Source organism: Rhineura floridana, chromosome 5 (assembly GCF_030035675.1).
Source record: "Rhineura floridana isolate rRhiFlo1 chromosome 5, rRhiFlo1.hap2, whole genome shotgun sequence".
NCBI classification, from domain to species: domain Eukaryota; kingdom Metazoa; phylum Chordata; class Lepidosauria; order Squamata; family Rhineuridae; genus Rhineura; species Rhineura floridana.
The window spans coordinates 31074117-31093414 of NC_084484.1; the positions used below are offsets into that span (position 1 = coordinate 31074117).

Consider the following 19298-nt stretch of genomic DNA (forward strand, 5'->3'; position numbering starts at 1 on the left):
TGAACTCCTCTCTGTGATATTGGACTGCCCTACAAATTGGTCAAAATGCAAACACAATTTGGGTTGGTCTTTCACAATCCAATCTACTTCCTTGGTAGCTTAGAAGAATTTGGTAACATGTGCCTCTGAGCATATGGTGAGTGGTGGCAATACCTGCAATCAGCCCAAATAACAGAAACAAGACATATGCTGTGCTGATCTAGTTTTAGCAGGAAGAAAGCAACATTATTAAGACAGTTGATATAGTTCAGATGATCACTTTAAATCTGTCTGATTTACTTTGCAATTTTAGTGAAGTTTCCTATAGGAAATCGTTTTCTTTTGTTTCTATTTCTGTGAATATGTGTACAGCAACACTTTGCAAAATTTACATTGAAAACACTCCAAACATAATTGTGGAATAATGGCACTGACTATTCTGCAGAATATTCTCCAGTGGACCTCAGGAGTGTCTCAATTTGCACAAAATAGGACAGTGGGAGGTGAAATATATTCTAGCAAAATGCTAGGCGTGCTCTATGTTTTTAATTGACCATGCCCACCTTGCCTTAAATAAAGTGGTTTAAACAGGCAGAAAACATGCATCCACTTTTTTCCAACAGCTAGAGTCATCGCTGAAGTAGCAACATATTGTAATCAGTCTGATTTTACATCAAACTGCAGTTTCAGATTCAACTGTTAATGCACCCAAAATAGAAGCAGAACATAACCTCCAATTTGAAACACAAAAGGCTGTCTTCACCATCATATGAAATTAACCAATAAAAAGGCTTTGAAATTAGTAACAGTAAAATTGACAGATTTCTAGGATAAAAACTAGAGAAAATTTTCTAGATTAGATTGTCTGTAGAAACATTAGTAACACATAAAAGAAGCAAAGTAAGAACACCAACAGACAAAAATATAATTCTCCATCTTTTGAGATGGCAGGTGTTGCCACCACTCACCATATGCTCAGAGGCACGTTACCAAATTATTCCAAGCTACACAGGAAGTGGATTGGACTGTGAAAGACTAACCCAAATTGTGTTTGCATTTTGACAACTTTGTAGGGCAGTCCAATATTTCAGAGAGATCAGGTCTCCTGTTCCCCTGGTGCATTCACTATAGCTGCCCAATTTCCCTGCTTTTTAAAGTTTGATAGAAATATCTGTGGGGTGTAAGTACGTTCTTAAACTGCAAGGTTTTTTGCCTAGTAGTGAATTTATTTCCACGGTTGCTATCCCTCCACGAGCTACATTACTGGGTCGCTCTGAGATTAAATACTGGAAGACAATCACTCCTAGTGAACTTCCTGGGAAGGGTCCAGTATGAGGCATGCTGTGTGCTTTCAGTCTCTCTCTGCATGCAGGAAGCTTGGTGTGTATGCATGTTTGAGTATGGGGCAGGATGTGTATGGGTTTCAGTGTGGACCAGGGGGGCTTGTGGGGTTTCCAGTGTGGGCTGGAGTGTATGAGTTGTATTCAATGCCAGTCTGACTCAGAGAAGACCCATTTAAGTTAATAGACAAGACTAACTTAGAGTAGAACCACTGAAATTAATCAACATGAGTATTAGTTGATTACAACCCTTTGTAAGGGATTGCAAAGGTGGAGTGGAGTGTGTACAAGGGGTTTCCGTGTGTGAAGTGTGTGGGACAGGTTTTGTGCGGGTTTTCAAGAAAACTTTAATTTTTGAGCCGCTGATCAGGACTTCACCGAAGTGATAAAAGGGTCTGCTGTGCAACAAGCCTGAATAAAATACATTAGTGCTTTTTACAAAAACTGGAATACACACACACACACGTTATTAATAACCAGATAAAAATTATCAGTTTTCAGCACTTTCTAATTTACCTTACTGACACTTTAATCGATTCCATCAGGTAGATCATAAATTTATTTTATTTCACAAAATTTATATACTGGCGGGAGGATCTCTGTCAAAGTAGTAAGACCCTAGGCATATTCCCAGCCATAACAATCCCCCAACCCCCATTAATTTTACAGTACTTTTTATCGTGAAAATCCACTATTATTGCAGGACTGAATTCTTGTCACCTTTAACTTGTACAGTGGTCCCCATGGAAGACTACATTATCTGTAACAGGTGAAATGGTGTAGGAACATAAGTGAGCCCTAAGAAGACACAAGTTATCATTTATTTGCATTCTGCATTTTTACAGTAAAAGTGTAAATAATTTTAGACTTGGACATATCGTCACACCATGCACACATTGAATCCCAAATGGATTTTAATTATAAAATAATTATATTTATATTGGCCACTTAAGCTTCACTACTTTCCGCGATAATGGACTGGATGAGAGCTAATAAACTGAGACTCAATCCAGACAAGACCGAGACACTGTTGGTGAGCGCCTTCCCTGCTCAGATGGTGGATGTTCACCCTGTTCTGGATGGGGTTACACTCCCCCTGAAAGAACAGGTACATAGTTTGGGGGTTCTTTTCGACTCTTCCTTGTCTCTCGAGGCCCAAGTGGCCTTGGTGGCACGGAATGCATTTTACCATCTTCGTCTGGTAGCCCAACTACGCCCCTATCTGGACAGGGACGACCTCGCCTCCGTTGTTCATGCTCTGGTAACTTCAAGATTAGATTACTGTAATGCGCTCTACGTAGGGCTGCCCTTGAAGACAGTTCGGAAGCTTCAGCTGGTGCAGAACGCGGCTGCCAGACTATTGACGAGGACCAGTCGGTCTTCGCATATAACACCTATTCTGGCGCGTCTGCACTGGCTTCCTATTTGCTTCCGGGCGAGATTCAAGGTGCTGGTTTTGACCTATAAAGCCTTACACGGCGTGGGACCTCAATACCTTGTGGAACGCCTCTCTCGCTACGAACCTACCCGTTCACTTCGTTCAGAATCTAAGGCCCTCCTCCGGGTACCAACCCATCGGGAAGCCCGGAGGGTGGCCACCAGATCTAGGGCCTTTTCTGTGGTGTCCCCCGAGTTGTGGAACAGCCTCCCCGAAGAGGTACGCCTGGCGCCTACACTCCTATCTTTTCGGCGCCAGGTAAAGACATTTTTATGCTCCCAGGCATTTTAATCTTTTAATCTTCTTAACCTTTCTAATCTTTTAATCTGTATTTTCTTTAATTTGTGCTGCATTTCGTTTTTGTTGTTTTTTGTTGTTTGTTTGTATATGTTTTTGTGGTCTTTAATTATGATATATTGTATTTTACTTTGTTTGTTCACCGCCCTGAGAGCTATTTTTGCTAATGGGCGGTATATAAATCGAAATAATAAATAAATACTTTCCTTTTAAATGTGCATGAAAATTAGCATAGATAACAATGGTGGGGTGTGTGTGAAAAATATACAGTATTAGTTGTGACAATGTCACAAAATATTGATGCCTTTCCTTTTGTTGGTTTAGTTTCCTGAATGTGTATAAATTATTAGAATATTTTTGTGTAATTGTAAAAGTTTGTGATTATTTTAAGACTGAAGATCATCAGCCAAACCTTGCAATAATTCTTAGACTCCACGCAACTTATTTATGGAAGTAAATGCCGATTATCACATACAAAATTATCCTGGTTAAAAAACTGGCTGTTTTTCAACCTCCTTTTGCCTTTGACCTTGCTGGCCTGGGTAAACTCAGCTTGTTTTCTGCTGATACAACTCATATCTTTGTCATGAAGGAGGCTTTGCTTTTGTATGTTAAGTTACTGAAACTAATTTTAGGATCTTTAGCAAGTTTCAGGACTAGACTGACAAGATTGGTTTTTTTTTAATGCAACCTACTATTTCTGTTTACTTATATAAAGCCTTTAATAAAACTACTTTAAATCAGCAGTCTCAAGTTGACAAGTATTCTGTCTGACCACCAAACAGAGATAAAAATTACTGATTAAGCCTTGCCTGGACAAACCAGAAGGCTTGCTAACAGTACTTACTTATTCTCAGATTAACCTCCACAGCCTTCACGCGCCTCCTGGTTTAGAAGTTAAGGGAGCAAAACAGGGGGTACAGTATCTGGTTAATGAATTTGAGAAGGGCACACCTCCGAGCTTGCTTACCTTGCAAGGAATAGATTATTGTGAGTCTCCTTATTTATTTATTTAATTTATATCCTGCCTCTCCTTCCAGCCGGAGGCCAGCTTTTTTGTTACAGCACTTGCGCAAGGTGATGTTTCTACAGGGATCAACTTGAAGAAAACTGCAGTTTCTCTTCTCTCTACACTCCCCGACAAGGTCATTTCTGTTTTGTGGCCAGAAGCTACATATGGTATTAAACTAAAAGTGATCCTTCATTTTTATGTATATTCTCCAGTTAAGAAATGCAAACACAATTATGACTTCCAGGAAGGGTGACTTAGCCTGTGCCTGCTTTTGAGACGGGCTCCTGCCTCAAAAGAAGCTTATTCAGATATATCAGTCAGTTTTTTCTTTTTTTTTGACTGATTAAACTTCTCCCGGGTAGGGAGAAACGAAGAGATTAACCTCAAAGCCTATTTTTGTTGGGGCGACCAGATCTCATTAATTTATGGGACGAGGTCCAGCCGACGAAGGTGGGACGGATTTTCAACAGCAAGCTCTATCTGATAAAGCGAACGTTCACCTTATCTTCTAAGAGAGAACGCACTAACAGGCAAGCACCCTTCTTTCTATATTTTTCTTTTACTTGACTTAAATTGTTGCTGTTTAAAAGAGATTTGCCAGATTGATCGGTTTTTGACATCTCACTGGGGAGCCATAACTTCTCTCTGCTACGCACTAATTAATAGCTTATCTCTGTTTTTGTTGCAAAAAGCTGTCCTGGATTTGCATTCTAAAGATATACACAGAAGAGGGATTTCTATTCCAGATTTTTATTTTGAAGAATATTATATTGTCTGAGACTACTCTCTTTTTGGTCTATTTTATTTTGACGAATCTGTTTTCTGACGACTGCCATTAATTGTTTCGATCCTGGGAACTGCATTTTGTTTACTTAACTATGGAGAGATAAGGCTGTCTGCTCTGTTTATACTGTGATGTCACCAAGTTTGGAGTATTAACCCAATTGTTGCTGAAATAAGAAGTGGTTTTCCTATATTTTTCTTTTAAAATGGCAATTAAGAAAGTGGCTGAGAATCTGGAAATAACTATGTTTCAGAAAATAATGGATGAGATTGAGATAACGAAACAAAACCTGCGACAGGGTTGTAAGGAGTTGAAAATTGAATTGAGTAAAATGACGCAGGAGATTAAAGATATAGGGGTCCCTGTGAGAGAGGTGACCCTGGAAGGGGTCCCTGTGAGAGAGGAGACCCCGGAGATTGGAACAAACGTGGAACAGGAAAAAGATTTGGAGTCTATGGACTTTAGAAATAAAATCTATTGTTTGGAGACACAGGAGATTAAAGACATAGGGGTCCTTGTGAGAGAGGAGACCCTGGAGACTGGAACAGGGGTCCCTGTGAGAGAGGAGACCCTGGAGACTGGAACAGGGGTCCCTGTGAGAGAGGAGACCCCGGAGATTGGAACAAACGTGGAACAGGAAAAAGATTTGGAGTCTATGGACTTTAGAAATAAAATCTATTGTTTGGAACCCAATGTTATCTCTGAAGAAATTAATGAAGATTCTAGAGATAAAGTTATCAATGGCATGGATAATCTTCTGGACTGGAATGACGTGATGGAGCCCAATATAGAGAAAATCTATGGAATTAACTGCAGCCATGTGACAATGGAAAAACTTTCAAGAGATGACCCAGTGTATTTTGAAAAAAAGAACAGAGATATGATTTTACAGCAGTATTTCAGCAACCTATTTAGAATGGATGGCAAGAAAATATTTGGGATAGAGGTAATTCCCATCAGACTCTTACTATATGACTATGGCTTTGACAGCAAGATTATTATGGAATACTGATAATGGAAGATTGGATACTGAAATTACTGGACTTAACAAGACTACTGAAGATGGAAGATGGAAAATGGAACTAATAGGGATAATAGAACAATGGCTACTGAAATTACTGAACCTAACAGATTCTGATGTGATGGATTAATTGAAATGTTTATTTTGACTATGGTTATGACAATAAGATTATCATAATTAGTAATGAGATGGATTAATCGATATGCTTATCTGGAAAAAAAAATTGATAGATATATTTCTTAAAGAATTGAAACCTCTCTTTGACTTTTTGTGGAAAGAATAAAGTAATGTTTATGAGATTTGATGATTAAGTAAGATAACTATTGGAGGAAAGTGATTTTATAATATGACTTAAGAGACAGGATTGTTATATATTATAGACTTATAACTGATCTGATCTTTGACAAATGGGAAGTCAATATTTTACTCTTTATTTTTTATTTTTATTTTTTTTTTTATTTTTTTTTTTTGTTTAACTATTTTTGATTTTGTTTTTTGTCTTTGAATGTTTTATGATTTCGTCTTGTATGTTTTATGAAAATTTGAATAAAAATTATTGAAAAAAAAAAAAAAGAAATGCAAACACAATTACAATTTATATTATTAGATCACATATAGAAATTTGCCATTACCCAAAAAAACCTGCACTATTTCCACACATCCAGTGGATATCAGCACAACGTTTTTATGAAAGGGGAATAAAGTAATGAAAAAAGTGTTTGGAATGGGTCATTGTAACCTTTTGTATACTTGTGTAGCAAGTCTTATAGGCCCAGATTCTTCTGAGGCTGTTAACGTTCAGATCTTAAGACACCAGTAGGTCTGGTCCAAGTCATTTCGACACCTGCAAGACCTAATCCAGATATAAAACAGTTCATTATCTTTTAAATAGACCCAACATCATCTGCTCAATTCCAACTACAGTTTTTAATCGCCACTCCATATTACATTTTATTACAGGCAACAGCTCAGTAAGAACATAGCACAGGACCAGCATGCTAGAACAGCAATACTTTGTTGAAGAGCAGGTCTCCATGCCTCCATATACGTATATCAACTCTTGATGCTAAATATTGGTACTAGAACTGCTCAACCTTTGTCTTTCAATTAGTAGCCTTCGGTTCAGATGTTGCTTTTGAGTGTAGCTAGTGGTCCCAACAATTAGCTCCTTGCTTACCCAGCCCCCCAAAATATATTCAGATGTTTCTTACGTTGAGACCAGTGGAGTAAGGTTCAGCCCCTTCCAAAGCATCCCAGTAGTTTTTGGCATTCAGAACTAAGTGATCTATTGAAACAAACTAAATTCGTTACAATACCAACAATCCTGTATTTCAATTTTGCCAACCAAGAGCACACACACTACCTGTCCTCCCTGACTCATTAAATCTAACAGCGGGGGTTTGACTGCTTGGGTCCAGAGAATGATTGCTTCACTGGGTAAGGGGGTGGTCCCTATTGCTTTGAAAAAAACATTGGCACGACCACTCCTAAAGCAGCTGATACTGGACATTTGGGTTCACATAACTACTAGCCAGTCACAAATAGCCCCTTCCTAGGAATGGTGGTGGAGAGGATAGTTGATGGAGCAGCTGCAAACATTCTTGGATGACACATATTATCTAGACTCATTTCAGTCTGGGTTCAGGCTTGGCTATGGGGCCGAGTCACCCTCACCGATGACCTTTACCTAGAGTAGCACAAGGGGGGGGTGCAACCTTGCTCCTGTTTCTTGATCTTTCTGCAGCTTGAGATACTATCCTAGCAAGAAGTATGCATTATAGGTGAATTGTTTCCATGTCCAAGAAATTGGCCAATTGCCTGCCTTGGAGGGGATTGCACTCTCACTGAAGAAGCAGCTTCATAGTTGCTTCTGGATTTAGCTTTGTCTCTGGAGGCTCAGGTAGCCTCAGCGGCTAGGAATATCTTTTACCAGCTTTGGCTGGTACAAGTGCTGCAGCCATTTATGGATCAGGAGAGTTTGACCACAATACTACAGGCACTGGAGACTTCAAGACTGGATCACTACAATGCACGTTGTACTACGTTGAAGTTCCCTTCCCTTGTTTGGAAATTGCAGTTAGCACAGAATGGTGCAACACAAATATTGAGAGACTAGATCAGCATATTACACCCCTGGGCCAAGTCAAATGTGTTAGTATTAGTCTAAAAAGCTCGTTAACAGTTTGGGACTTAACCTGAAGGATCACCTTACCCCATATATGTCCACTTGAATGCTTGTCAGACCTGGCACCAGCAGTTGACCAATTCAGGTACTGGCCGAGGGCCCAGGAGCTCACAGGGACCCCTTGCTAGTCTGAACCCAACCCTACCACAATTACCACACTGCCATCCACTCACCCAGCTGCTTTCTTCCCTACCAGACCCTTGGATAATTATCAGACATGCTGGGAAGGTGGCTGGACATTGCATACTGGGCAATTTGATGGCAGGCATGAGTGGTTACTGCACATGGGAACTGAGGTTTCCTCCCACTCCATTCAAAAGCACCAGCACCACTCCTCATTCTGGCTCATCCTTAGAACAGCTCAGACCCAGGTTGTCACCAGCTTTAAACTGCCACAGGACACACATGCACTCACCAGAGGCATACACCCATGTGAGCAGAGGGGCAAAAGAGCTCTGCGAAAACTCCAAAGCAAATCCTCCAACATTCCACTCACTCAACTGCCAGGCAGCTGATGCTTGGGTTTGACTTTCATGTGGTGGTGGTGGCCAGGGAAAGGGAGGGCAGCAGGGAAAGAGGGCAATAACTGCAAGCCATGGCATGCAATCTGCAAGAATAATCCCCAAACACTGACTGGGATCCCTGGGAGAAGGCCCTTTCACACATGTCCCATGAAGAGACAGAACAGCAGCAGCTCACCAGTAACCCAGCTGTGCACATCAAGCAATTCAGTGACTCCCGCTGCCTTGAGCAAAGAGAGTGGTAGTTTATGCTTTGCAGGAAAATGTTCTGAGGTAATCTGGAGGGCAGGGGTGTGGGTCAGCCTAGGACAGATTAACAAATGTAGTTCGGAGCAGGGATTGGAGGTGTGCAAGCAGGGCTGGTTATGGAGACCCCTCGTGGCAACACACCTTTGGAGCAGCCCCCTCTCACCTTGCAATCAGCACACCTTTCCCACCAGATCACCCAGAGGCAGACAATGAGCAGGTGTATACAGGTCACACATCTTCTCCTCCTTGGATGGTGAAGCGTATTGCCTAGAGAAAATGTGACAGCTGCCAGCTCTGCCCACTTGCCATCCTTGAAAGGGAGAACAAAGAGGTGAGCAGGGCAGTAGCTCAGTGGCAGAGCTCCTGCTTTGCATGCAAAAGGTCCCAGGCTCAATCCCAGGGCATCTTCAGTAAGGTTGGGAGAGCTATATGATCTGACTCAGTATAAGGTAGCTTCCCAGGTTCACAAGCTAGTTCTTCTGATTGCTAGCCTGTCAGTTTCAATCTCTGGGACATTCCACCTGCAATTGAGGCAATTCTCACCACTGCAACTGCCATGCAGAGGCTGGTAAGGGGATGAAGTAGCTTCCCTTTATACACCTCCACTCTCCCTTCAGATGCTGTGGTAGTAGAAATTAGGTATAGTACCTAAAGACTGAGAGTGAACAGATGCCTCTTTCTCTCTATTACATCCATGGAGAATCCAGGGGAAAGGGTTAAATCATATATAAGTAAATAATACCAAGAAATAGGTCTACTCAGAAGCCCCACTGAGTTCAATGGGACTTACTCCTAGGTAAATGAGTGTAAGATTACTCATTAAACTATACCTAGAAATTGAAAAAGCAACCAGTGACATTCAAAACCTTGTTATTTTATTTTTGACAGGGGGGTTGTATATTGGTCAAGATTTGTTTACTTAAAAGGGCTAGGGCCAAGAGGGAGGAGTGTGATTTGAAGAGGAGAGGGGACAAGGGCCCCCAGAAACCTGGAACCGGCCCAGACTTCAGTCTGCACAACTTACTCTGCATTTGTAAGTAATAGATCAGGGGTGGCCACTCTGTGGCTCTCCAGATGCTGCTGAACTACAGCTCCCATCAGTCTCAGCCAACACAGCTCATGGTGAGGGATGATGGGAGCTGTAGTCCAGCAGCATCTGGAAACCCACCCCTGGAAAAAATCGTTCAGCCTGGCAACTACTGTCTGCCCTGCCCATTTACGTCAGTGCCTTCACTGTACCAAGGCAAGCCAGGTACGTAAAAGTATTTTAATGTGTAACTTTATTTTATAACGTATTATTTTTAACTGCTTATTTACATTTTGGTTTTTATGATTAAGTGTTATACAGATTGTTAAAATGTTCACTAATATTGTATTTTCTCTATCTCCTGGAAGTAAACGTTACATTCTTGTACTCTCTGAAAAAAGAAGTCCCCCTATAGTATGCAGTGTTCAAAAATAAAGAGCATGTTTAAATCAAAACACTGCATACCCTTATCTTTATATACACTACAGTTCTCTGACATTCTAACTTTTGTCTAATTTCTATCTGAGCAATCTAGGGAAGTCATACTTCTTTAAATGGTCTTTTAACAAGACAGCAATTACAGACATCCAGTTTCAAAAAACCAAAGGAAGGCAGTACAACTCAGCATACTCAGAGACCAACAAAAGAGCATAGTATTAGAATTCAGAAATTTTATCTCATTGCTTAAGTGATTAGTAGTACTCAGAAGCAGACATCTTATCACACTTGCATGCTTCCTCAGAGAGGGTATCTTTTTTGCCTTGTGTTAGGCCATTGGTTGGACCCTGGTGCGGACACTTCCACAGGAGGAGTGGGGATAAGTTTTGCCACTTCCTCAGTCTCTACATTTTCCAAAATCTGATCGGGAGGTAATGGGGACCTTCCAGAACAATGTGGAAAAGGGCTGCAGGGGAAAATCAGGAAAAATTGCCTGGCCATTCTACACTGCAGCTAGTGCTTTAGCGCCACAAAGACAGGTATGGGTCCACCTCATTATATGCTATTTCTCATGCATGGCAAGCAAGTTATTTTCTAACTTGTTTGGTCAGATTTACTTTTAACAACCTTACTAGAAAAAAGGTGCGCTTTCCTTCTTTGCTAATCTTCCGAACCTAATTAAAATAGTGGTGAACCTGTGTTCAATGTACAACAACTCTAAACTGCACAATGAGTTGCGCTGACATATAAACACCTTTCCTAAATAGATCTTTCACACCAAACACAGGATTTGCAAGCATTCAACATTAAGTTGCTGGAAATTGCCTCAACAGAAGCAAAGAGCTTGAATAAAGGTAACCAAAGCTTTTGCAGAGTTCAAATGCTAGGTATTTGCCATATATACCATGGGTTAGATCCTGAGAAGTGCCCACAGAATTGGTGGAAGATAACTTTACTGCTCCCATCACAATTAGCTCCTGAGGGCCTGTTGAAAGGGGTGGCTTGTTTTTGAATTCCAAAAAACTGAGTTCTTCCTAACCATCTGGAGAGGCTATTCAGGGGCTACCAGGCAGGGAGCAATTTGAAAACATCAGCCACAGGGCCCTTTCTCTAATCCAACCCTACACCCCATCTCTTTATACTGCTGCTGTACTATATACAATGATACATCACAAATCACACTCTTTTGATGTTTGGTCTAAAGCACACCACAGGTTCTTGGGACCCAGGATGCTAATGAGGTATCAGATTACATATAGCTGACTTCACCCTTTTATTAAAACTTATTTCTGAAATACAAACCTTTATTGATTTCCATGTTACAGGTATCCATGACAATCATGATTTGATGGCAACAGAATCATATATAGAAAATTGTCCTTGTTCTGTAGTAAAACAAAATAAAGCTTCCTTCAGTAAGGCATGCTTTTCAGCAGCTAATTGGCATGGGTGTGAGATTGACAAACAGCAGCATAGCAGAGGCTGAAGATTTAGATCTGGTTTATCACACTAAAAATTGCTGCCTGAACATTTACCTAAAAGTGAAATGGAGTGTAATTCATGAGCAGCACATTGGAAATTCCTGCATAGAAAACTCTGCGGGTATTTAATGGGTGATAAGGCTATCAATGACTACTAGCCATGATGGTTATGCTCTGCCTCCATAGTTGGAAACAGTATGCTTTCAGATACCAGTTGCTGGAAATACTTGTGGGCTTCCCATAGGGGACCGGTTGGCTTCTTGGAGAATAGGATACTGGACTAGATGAGCCATTGGCCCAATCCAGCAGGCCGTTTATGTTCTTACATACAAAATAAAAATACAAAAATATAAGGGGTAAGGAGCAACTGGGAATAATACTCCAAGAGAAAAAACCTGTAAGTTGAACACTCTCGCCTAACCTCCAAAGCTGGATCCCAATAGTACCTTAAATGTATTAAAACACTTGGGTGTGTGCAGGTTCCCCTTCTCTTCCCAACCACACACACAGCATCAGAGCCACTCCTGAAATTTGAAGCAGCGTGAAAAATTGAGTATAGGACTTCCATAGTGTATGGACTGCAAGGGGAAGACAAGTAGTACAGATTGAACAAAAATACCTATTTAAATCTTTTTAGATGCTTAGAAATATTACATGCCTTTACTAACCCGATTTAAAATAAAATCTAAATTTATAATAATTAATATATTCAAGTCAGACAGGAACATAACTCAGTGGCTGAACACAGGCTTTTACATGCATTAAGTTGCAGGTTTAATTCCTGGTATCTCCAGTTAAATAAAGGAAGATCTTAGGTAGCAGAGCTGGAGAATACCTCTGCCTGAGACTAAGGGGAACTGTTACAACATAATAAAAAGTACAGGGCAATATGAACAAATTGTCTTAATATACAGCCACTTTAAATTCAAAATACGTACCTATAAACCCCTGAAAACTGAACCTGTTTACTATCATACATATGGAGTTACACCTGCTCTTTTATGCAACAAAATCAACTGAGGAGAGAATTCCAACTCAAGTCAAGCATAAAATACGTCAGTTTCTACCCAACACGATTTTGCAACTAGATAGCAGCCCTAACTTTGTTTGACATTTAGTGTTCTTGCCACTAGTTCCCTTGCATGTGAGGAGTGCCAAACAAATCTGTTAATTTCACTATCACCAACATACACCATTAGGTACTGCAAGAGGCATATAGACTTGTTTAAAATTACACTTCAAAATAGCACACAGGCTTTATTTTTAACTAGTATGGTTGGTTGGTTACTTGTAGCAACCTGTTAGTACACACTTGTTCAGAAAATATAGTAAAGATTTGTTGCTTTGATTTAAAAACAGAGAAATTTTACTTTTAATACCTACCTACTGTTTTGGTTGCGAATAAAAATGCTGATAGTTACAAGTATATTGCTTCACTGGTCAGTGTTTCATTTACAGATACATGCCTACTCAGAAGTAAACCCCAGTGAATTCAATGAGATGTATCCCAAATGAGTAGAGCATTACAGGATTGCTAGCATGCAAACCCAAAATGGTGGGGGGAAAATTAAGTTATTTAGTTTTGAAGCTCCTAACACGAAATCACAACAAATGTTCTACCAAGGAGTTGATTCACATGCACGCACCCCCCCCTCAAAATAAGTAACACTATCTAGCACCGTCATGGTTAGAATTTGCTTGCAATCAGCAAATGCAGTTATCTATGTCCCAAATAAATTCAGATTAAAGTTTTAAGTACTGTTGCTGGAGTAGGTGTTTGTTATTTACAGAGAACAGTGTGTGGCAATACTTTTAAGTTTTTCATATTCAAAGGGGGAAGAGATTACTTAATGTATTCTGCATTAAGAAATACCCTTAGTTTAGTATTAGGTTAGCCACCACCAAGCTAGTAATACAACCATATCTGCTTCACATTTCCCACACATTAAAAAACAGCTCTAAGCAGTTCCTTTCCAAGAAGTATTATTTTAATCTTTGGCCCTTATGTTTATCAACAACTATCTTGAAGGATTAGTGTCCCTCCTCTTCCAAGTATAATGCCATTTGCTAAACCAAATCCTAGCAAGGCTACCCAACAGATTTATGGCTTATTTTATACAGAGCTATCAATTCACATCACTGCACTGCTCTGTTCTCCAACGTCCATGCTTAATACCCTGCACAACCTTGGCCACACATCCTCAGCAGTTTTACCTTGAATGCTTATCTTGCAGCAATGCTCCAAAACACAGATGCCCTGAAGTCAAATGGCAGGATGTTTTCTAGAAGCTGCAGTTAAGGATGAATAATCCAAATTTGTTTCAGCAGCAATTACAAATTTTGGTACGTTAATAATCGTTCATAACCTATCCAAGCATTTACAACCAATACTTGCAAACATGCAATATAAATGAAAATTATGAGTAGCAATCTAATCCTAAAGCACTACTGAAATCCTACCCTATTGGATTTACTCACAAAACAACATGCATGATTGTAGCCCCAATAGCCTTACACACATCTATGCATATTCTACATTTCTGTAGCTTCAGTTATTTATTAATACACAAACATAGTGATAAGTAAATTGGTTAGCAAGGAAGAACAAAGTATTGGTATTGTAAAGAAAAATATACTTTTAGAAATTAAGGAAAATCTAAATCCGATTTGTATAGAAATTCATTGTAGGGCTTAAGAATGGACTTTGGACGTATCTGCATCTTTTAGAATATTACTGCAGACAGCTATAAAGTTTAGTTTATGTACATGGTAAAATCACAATTTGAAGTAGGAGTCTCCACAGGCTAAATTGCCATTGCAGTAATCTTAAATTTCATCTAATGTTAACTTTGCAAATTTAGCTCAAATCCATGACATTTTAAGGAAAGTAAAAGCCTCTAACATTTTAGGAATAACTATACAGTATCAGATACAATGAAAGTTAAAAATGTATGACCAATATTTGCAAGTCATTAATCTTTCATGATGTTTGCAACCAAGAGCTAAGCACTTTTCTAGCATAACTTATGGAAACTTATCACTTCTGGGATTTAATTACATCCACACAAATATCACATATCATGCAATTGTTGACAACCTATCTTATGAATCAGTGTGCTGAGGCAGTGGCTTATATCAGCCATACAGAAGAACCAGAGATTATTTTATACTCCTATCCTGGCATTCTCCCCTCATCCTTGACACAGTAAAGCTGCCAAGCATGTGCCACTGCTCCAGTGTAATGTGTTTGGACCGTATTTTGAGAAACTGGACTGCAAAATCTCAGACATTGTTCCAGATGTTGTGGTGCATTATATATGGTAGATACTACACGGTTTTAATTTCAGTAAGAAATGAAAAATACACCTATTATGATTTTCAAGTACAATGTTGGAAATTTATTCAAAACTCTTACAGGTTGTGCAAGTTGCTTTATTTGCCAAAAGCTTTACTGATTTTACAAGAAGTTACTAGTACACCACAAGTATTAAACAGTTTAACCACGTTACTGCATTCAATCACATTATAAACACAGCAAGCAATTGGACACTACTCCATTGCTAACTATTTTGTGTTGCTCCAGGACCATCAGCTGAGATTAAGTTGTTCTAGGCTCTAGCCCCACCAACCTCAACAGGCCGGGACAAGTGCAATACCTCACACACACACAGCATTGCAACTAATCCCAACCTGTGTAGAAAGGGGTACAACTCATTGCTTATTCATTGACTTTTCACTGCCACAGTCAGTTTTGCATGGATTTGCACAGCAAAGCATCATACAGCTGGATGCAAACCTGCAAAACTAACCAGAGTACAGTGTTTAATTGACACATAAAAAGCAGAACACAGGAAAAACTGGGTGAAACTGAAGTTCTACAGCTAGCAGTACTTTAAGTGCTCATAATGCAGTAGATTATGAATTACTACCTGCACTATAAGCACTTTAGTGCTACAGAAGCTGTTTGGACTGCTCTGCTCTTCTGGAGAGAGGCCTATGTTAACTAAAGACTAAAACCATTACAATGTCGACACGTAGACAATAACAGGCCACAATCAGTTTTGCATAGATTTGCACAACTACATTCTTCTTGTAGTGCAACTATGCAAAACTAACAGAGGACCGCAAAACATTATTGTATTTTTTATTCAGTATGAGTAACTGGGTGAAAATTCAACTTTTTATGCCAGAAGGAGCACTTAGGGCAGTAGATGCTAATCTACTTCACTATCTGCACTAGATGCACCTTAGAACAAAAAGCAGCCATCATGGCCATTACAGAATAACTTTTCAAACTTTTTGATGCAGTTGCCAGCATAATGCTACAAGTGCCTTCACTGCAGTAGGTTCTATATATCACTACCTGCACTGTAAGCACTTTGACATTACTCTGACATGACCAGGATCTTCGGGTTTCAGTAACTTTTCACCTGACAAGACAAAAGGTTTCATTAATAGGCAGTATCAGCAAAAAATTGCATATATATAGTTAATATCTAGCAAATCCACAGCAGCAATCAGACACACTTCTGTTAGTTTTCCATTTACTACTCCTTAGACCACTAAATGATGAACAGAGTTTTGAAGAGACTTTAGTCACCAAGACTGTTTGGGATACCAAAATCCTTCTAGGATTATATGAATGTTAAAAATGTAGATGTACTGCCTTCAAGTCGATTCTGACTTATGGCAACCCTATGACTAGGGTTTTCATGAGGCTGAGAGGCAGTGACTGGCCCAAGATCACCCAATGAGCTTCATGGCTATGTGGGGATTCGAACCCTGATCTCCCAGGTCGTAGTCCAACACCTTAACCAGTAAAAGCACAATTCACTAAATGCGACTGACATATGTCAATCATGGGAGCATAAAATACTTTCATGTTTAATCACAGATAGGTCTACAATAATCACCTCTGGATGCAAAAAAAATAAAAGGCAAAACGTATGTATGCAAGTACAATTTCCTCAAACAGTGAAATACTATTAATCAACTTTAAAAAACATTAAATTAAATAGCTATTCACAACCATGTTCTTGCTAAAATGTAGTAAAGCATTATTCAGTGGCATCTGTTAGTGAAATATAGACATTTTATTACTGAGTGCTGAAACACTTCAAAATCCCCCAGTTAATCAGAATGCCACTTTCCATTTCTTACTCAAAAAGAATGTTTAAAAAGTACTGCAAAATTATTCACAACTTACCATCTGAATAAAACTCAAGGTTTTTTTGTAGTTGGAGCTGCTAAAACATGTAAGTTTTTCTTGTCTTTATTATGTGCATCTCTAAGGATCAGTAAATCCCTAGTCTTGATCGCAAATTAAAACCAATTCCCTCTTTCTTGACATGTATGAGTACTATTTGCCAAGTACCTTGAAAGGTTGCACAATTAACTGAAACTTACCCCCTCAGACAAAAGGAAAACTTTGTTTTTCAGGCCAAAATCTGTAGCATCAACCCCTCCGTTTTCCCCTCCCTGCCTGTTTGGTTGGTACTGTGGAGAGACAGCAAACAAACAAAGCAACCTTTAATCCTGGAGAAACAGCAATCAAACCTTCTAATTTCAAGTCTTAAGCTTCCCCCTAGGTATGATACTGACAGAGCCCAATTCTTTTACGAACTACCTGTTGGTAAAAGGTCCAGAGTCCCATGACTTCGGCAAGGGAGAAAGTACTTAAGAGACTCTACCGCTAAAGCATGGATCTGGGAGGGTAAAGGTGGCGGGAAGCAGATGGGGAGCACAATGGCGCCCCCGAGCCGGGCCCGCGGCTTCTCTCAAAGCTGCACGTGCTGAATCTGCGAGCTGACTCATCAGGCAGGTGCGCCAGGGGGCGCTGTGGTGGCGGCGGGAGGTCAGACCTCGGCTACTAGAGCAGCGCATTCTCCCTTTCTCGCATCCACCCCCCCCCGCACACACACACACACCAGCACCCGGCCAGGCCCGTTCTTTACTGCCTTTATGCCCGAGATCTCGATGAGATTACAGCCACAGTCACACTACTACTTCGCCTTCTGTCGGCAAGGGAACCCTCCCCTTTCCCCGCGCCTTTTCTTTTCCTTACGGGTGGCGGCGGCTCCCACATGGCCGAGGCCTAGCTAGGAACAATCGGCCTCAGCACGCGCAGTCGCCGCCATGTCCCGGCCCCGCCCCCCTCGGCAACATGGCGCCGCCGCCGCCGCGGCCCCGCAACAACTGCCACCGCAGGCAACTTCGCAGTTAAGTGAAGCCACGAATCCCGCCATCCCGGACAGACGGACTTCTGATTCCCAGGCTAACGGCTGAGGTGGGAACTGGAACGAAGTGAAGGAGCGAAGGAAAGAAAGCCTCACGCACAGCCCGGCCCGGGCCCCACTGAAAGAACACCGCCCCCGCCCCTCCCAGAACAAAAGCCCATGCGGAGCTGCCCGGAGGGCCTCCCACTTTCCCTTCCACCCCCTTTGAACTCCTACTCAGTACTGCAAACTTCAACCAGGTTTTATCCTTAAGAGCGGCTAAATCGACCTCACTTCTCTTTCACTCCCTCCTCCGCCCGCGTGGTGAGCTCAACCGTCCCCCTCTCTCCCATGTGCCCGCCGCCGCTTTTGTTCTACAGAGTTACTTCCGAGCCGAACCGCCTCCCCAAGAACCTCCATACATACGTCCCACTCAGAGTTCCTTCTACTCGGCTGGTACTATTAGGAAACTCAAACCTGAGCGCGGCAGCTACAGCGGCCGCCGCGCGGCCTTTTCAAATCTCCCTCATTCCGGCCCCGCCCGCCCCCGTGCGCGCGAGCTCCGTCGTGCGGGAGGCGCCGCCACCGTTGCGAGCGAGCGAGAGCGCGCGCGCAGACCCGACTGCCATGCGCCTGTCCGCCCCCTCTTGTTCAGCCCCGCTCCTCCGCCCGGCCAAACCCACCTCTCTCCAGTCGCAGCCAACCTGGACAACGGACGCAAGAGATTGCGCGCGCGCGCGCCCCCCAATCGAAGCCGCCGCAGTAGTTGGCGCTGCCGCTCGGGCTCTCGAGTAGGGACTCACGGGCTCTCAAACTCACCAGCAACCAACCGACCAACCAACCGCCGCTCTCATCCCTCGCCCCACCCCCTCCCCTCATTCCTCTTCTCAGAGCGCAGGGAAGTGGCGGGAAGGAGGTGGCGGCGGCCAGGATAATGATGATGGCGGCGACGGCGGCATCGGACGAGCAGGGGGGAGGGAAAAGAAAACCATGTGGATTAAAAAAAATGAAGGGCGGTGGCTCCCGCCTCAACGTAAATATCCACAAGCCTCTCCTCCACCCTCATTAGCATAGAAAACAAAGTGCTTCCGAGCGCTGCACCGCCCAATCAGAACCCGGCCCGCCTACGCCTGGCGAAACCCCGCCCTGGTCTCCTCCTCTTACTACTGCTACTATTATTGCTACTACGTTCGCCCTTCCCACGCTAGGCGAGAGCCGATTCACCATCTGCGATGTGGATTCTACCGGGCGGGAGGAAGGCAGAAGGCTGCTAACTGCCCAATAGCAGCAGCAGCTTTTCCCAGTAAAATA

General features: G+C 41.7%; 1 long non-coding RNA gene across 5 annotated transcripts; it reads right to left on the bottom strand.

Annotated features, from left to right (window-relative positions):
- Positions 1 to 1865: 1865 nt before the first annotated feature.
- Positions 1866 to 18970, bottom strand: LOC133384812 (uncharacterized). 5 transcript variants are annotated; one of them, XR_009762703.1, is made up of 8 exons: positions 18671 to 18970; positions 17179 to 17268; positions 13987 to 14061; positions 11594 to 11676; positions 8990 to 9136; positions 7083 to 7156; positions 6611 to 6724; positions 1866 to 2117 (listed from the first exon to the last, which is right to left on the bottom strand). It is a non-coding gene; the product is annotated as an uncharacterized LOC133384812 (long non-coding RNA). The 5 variants fall into 5 exon arrangements; XR_009762700.1 differs by lacking the exon at positions 1866 to 2117 and having other exon boundaries at positions 6398 to 6724; XR_009762701.1 differs by lacking the exons at positions 1866 to 2117; positions 7083 to 7156 and having other exon boundaries at positions 6398 to 6724.
- Between the last annotated feature and the right edge of the window lie 328 nt (positions 18971 to 19298).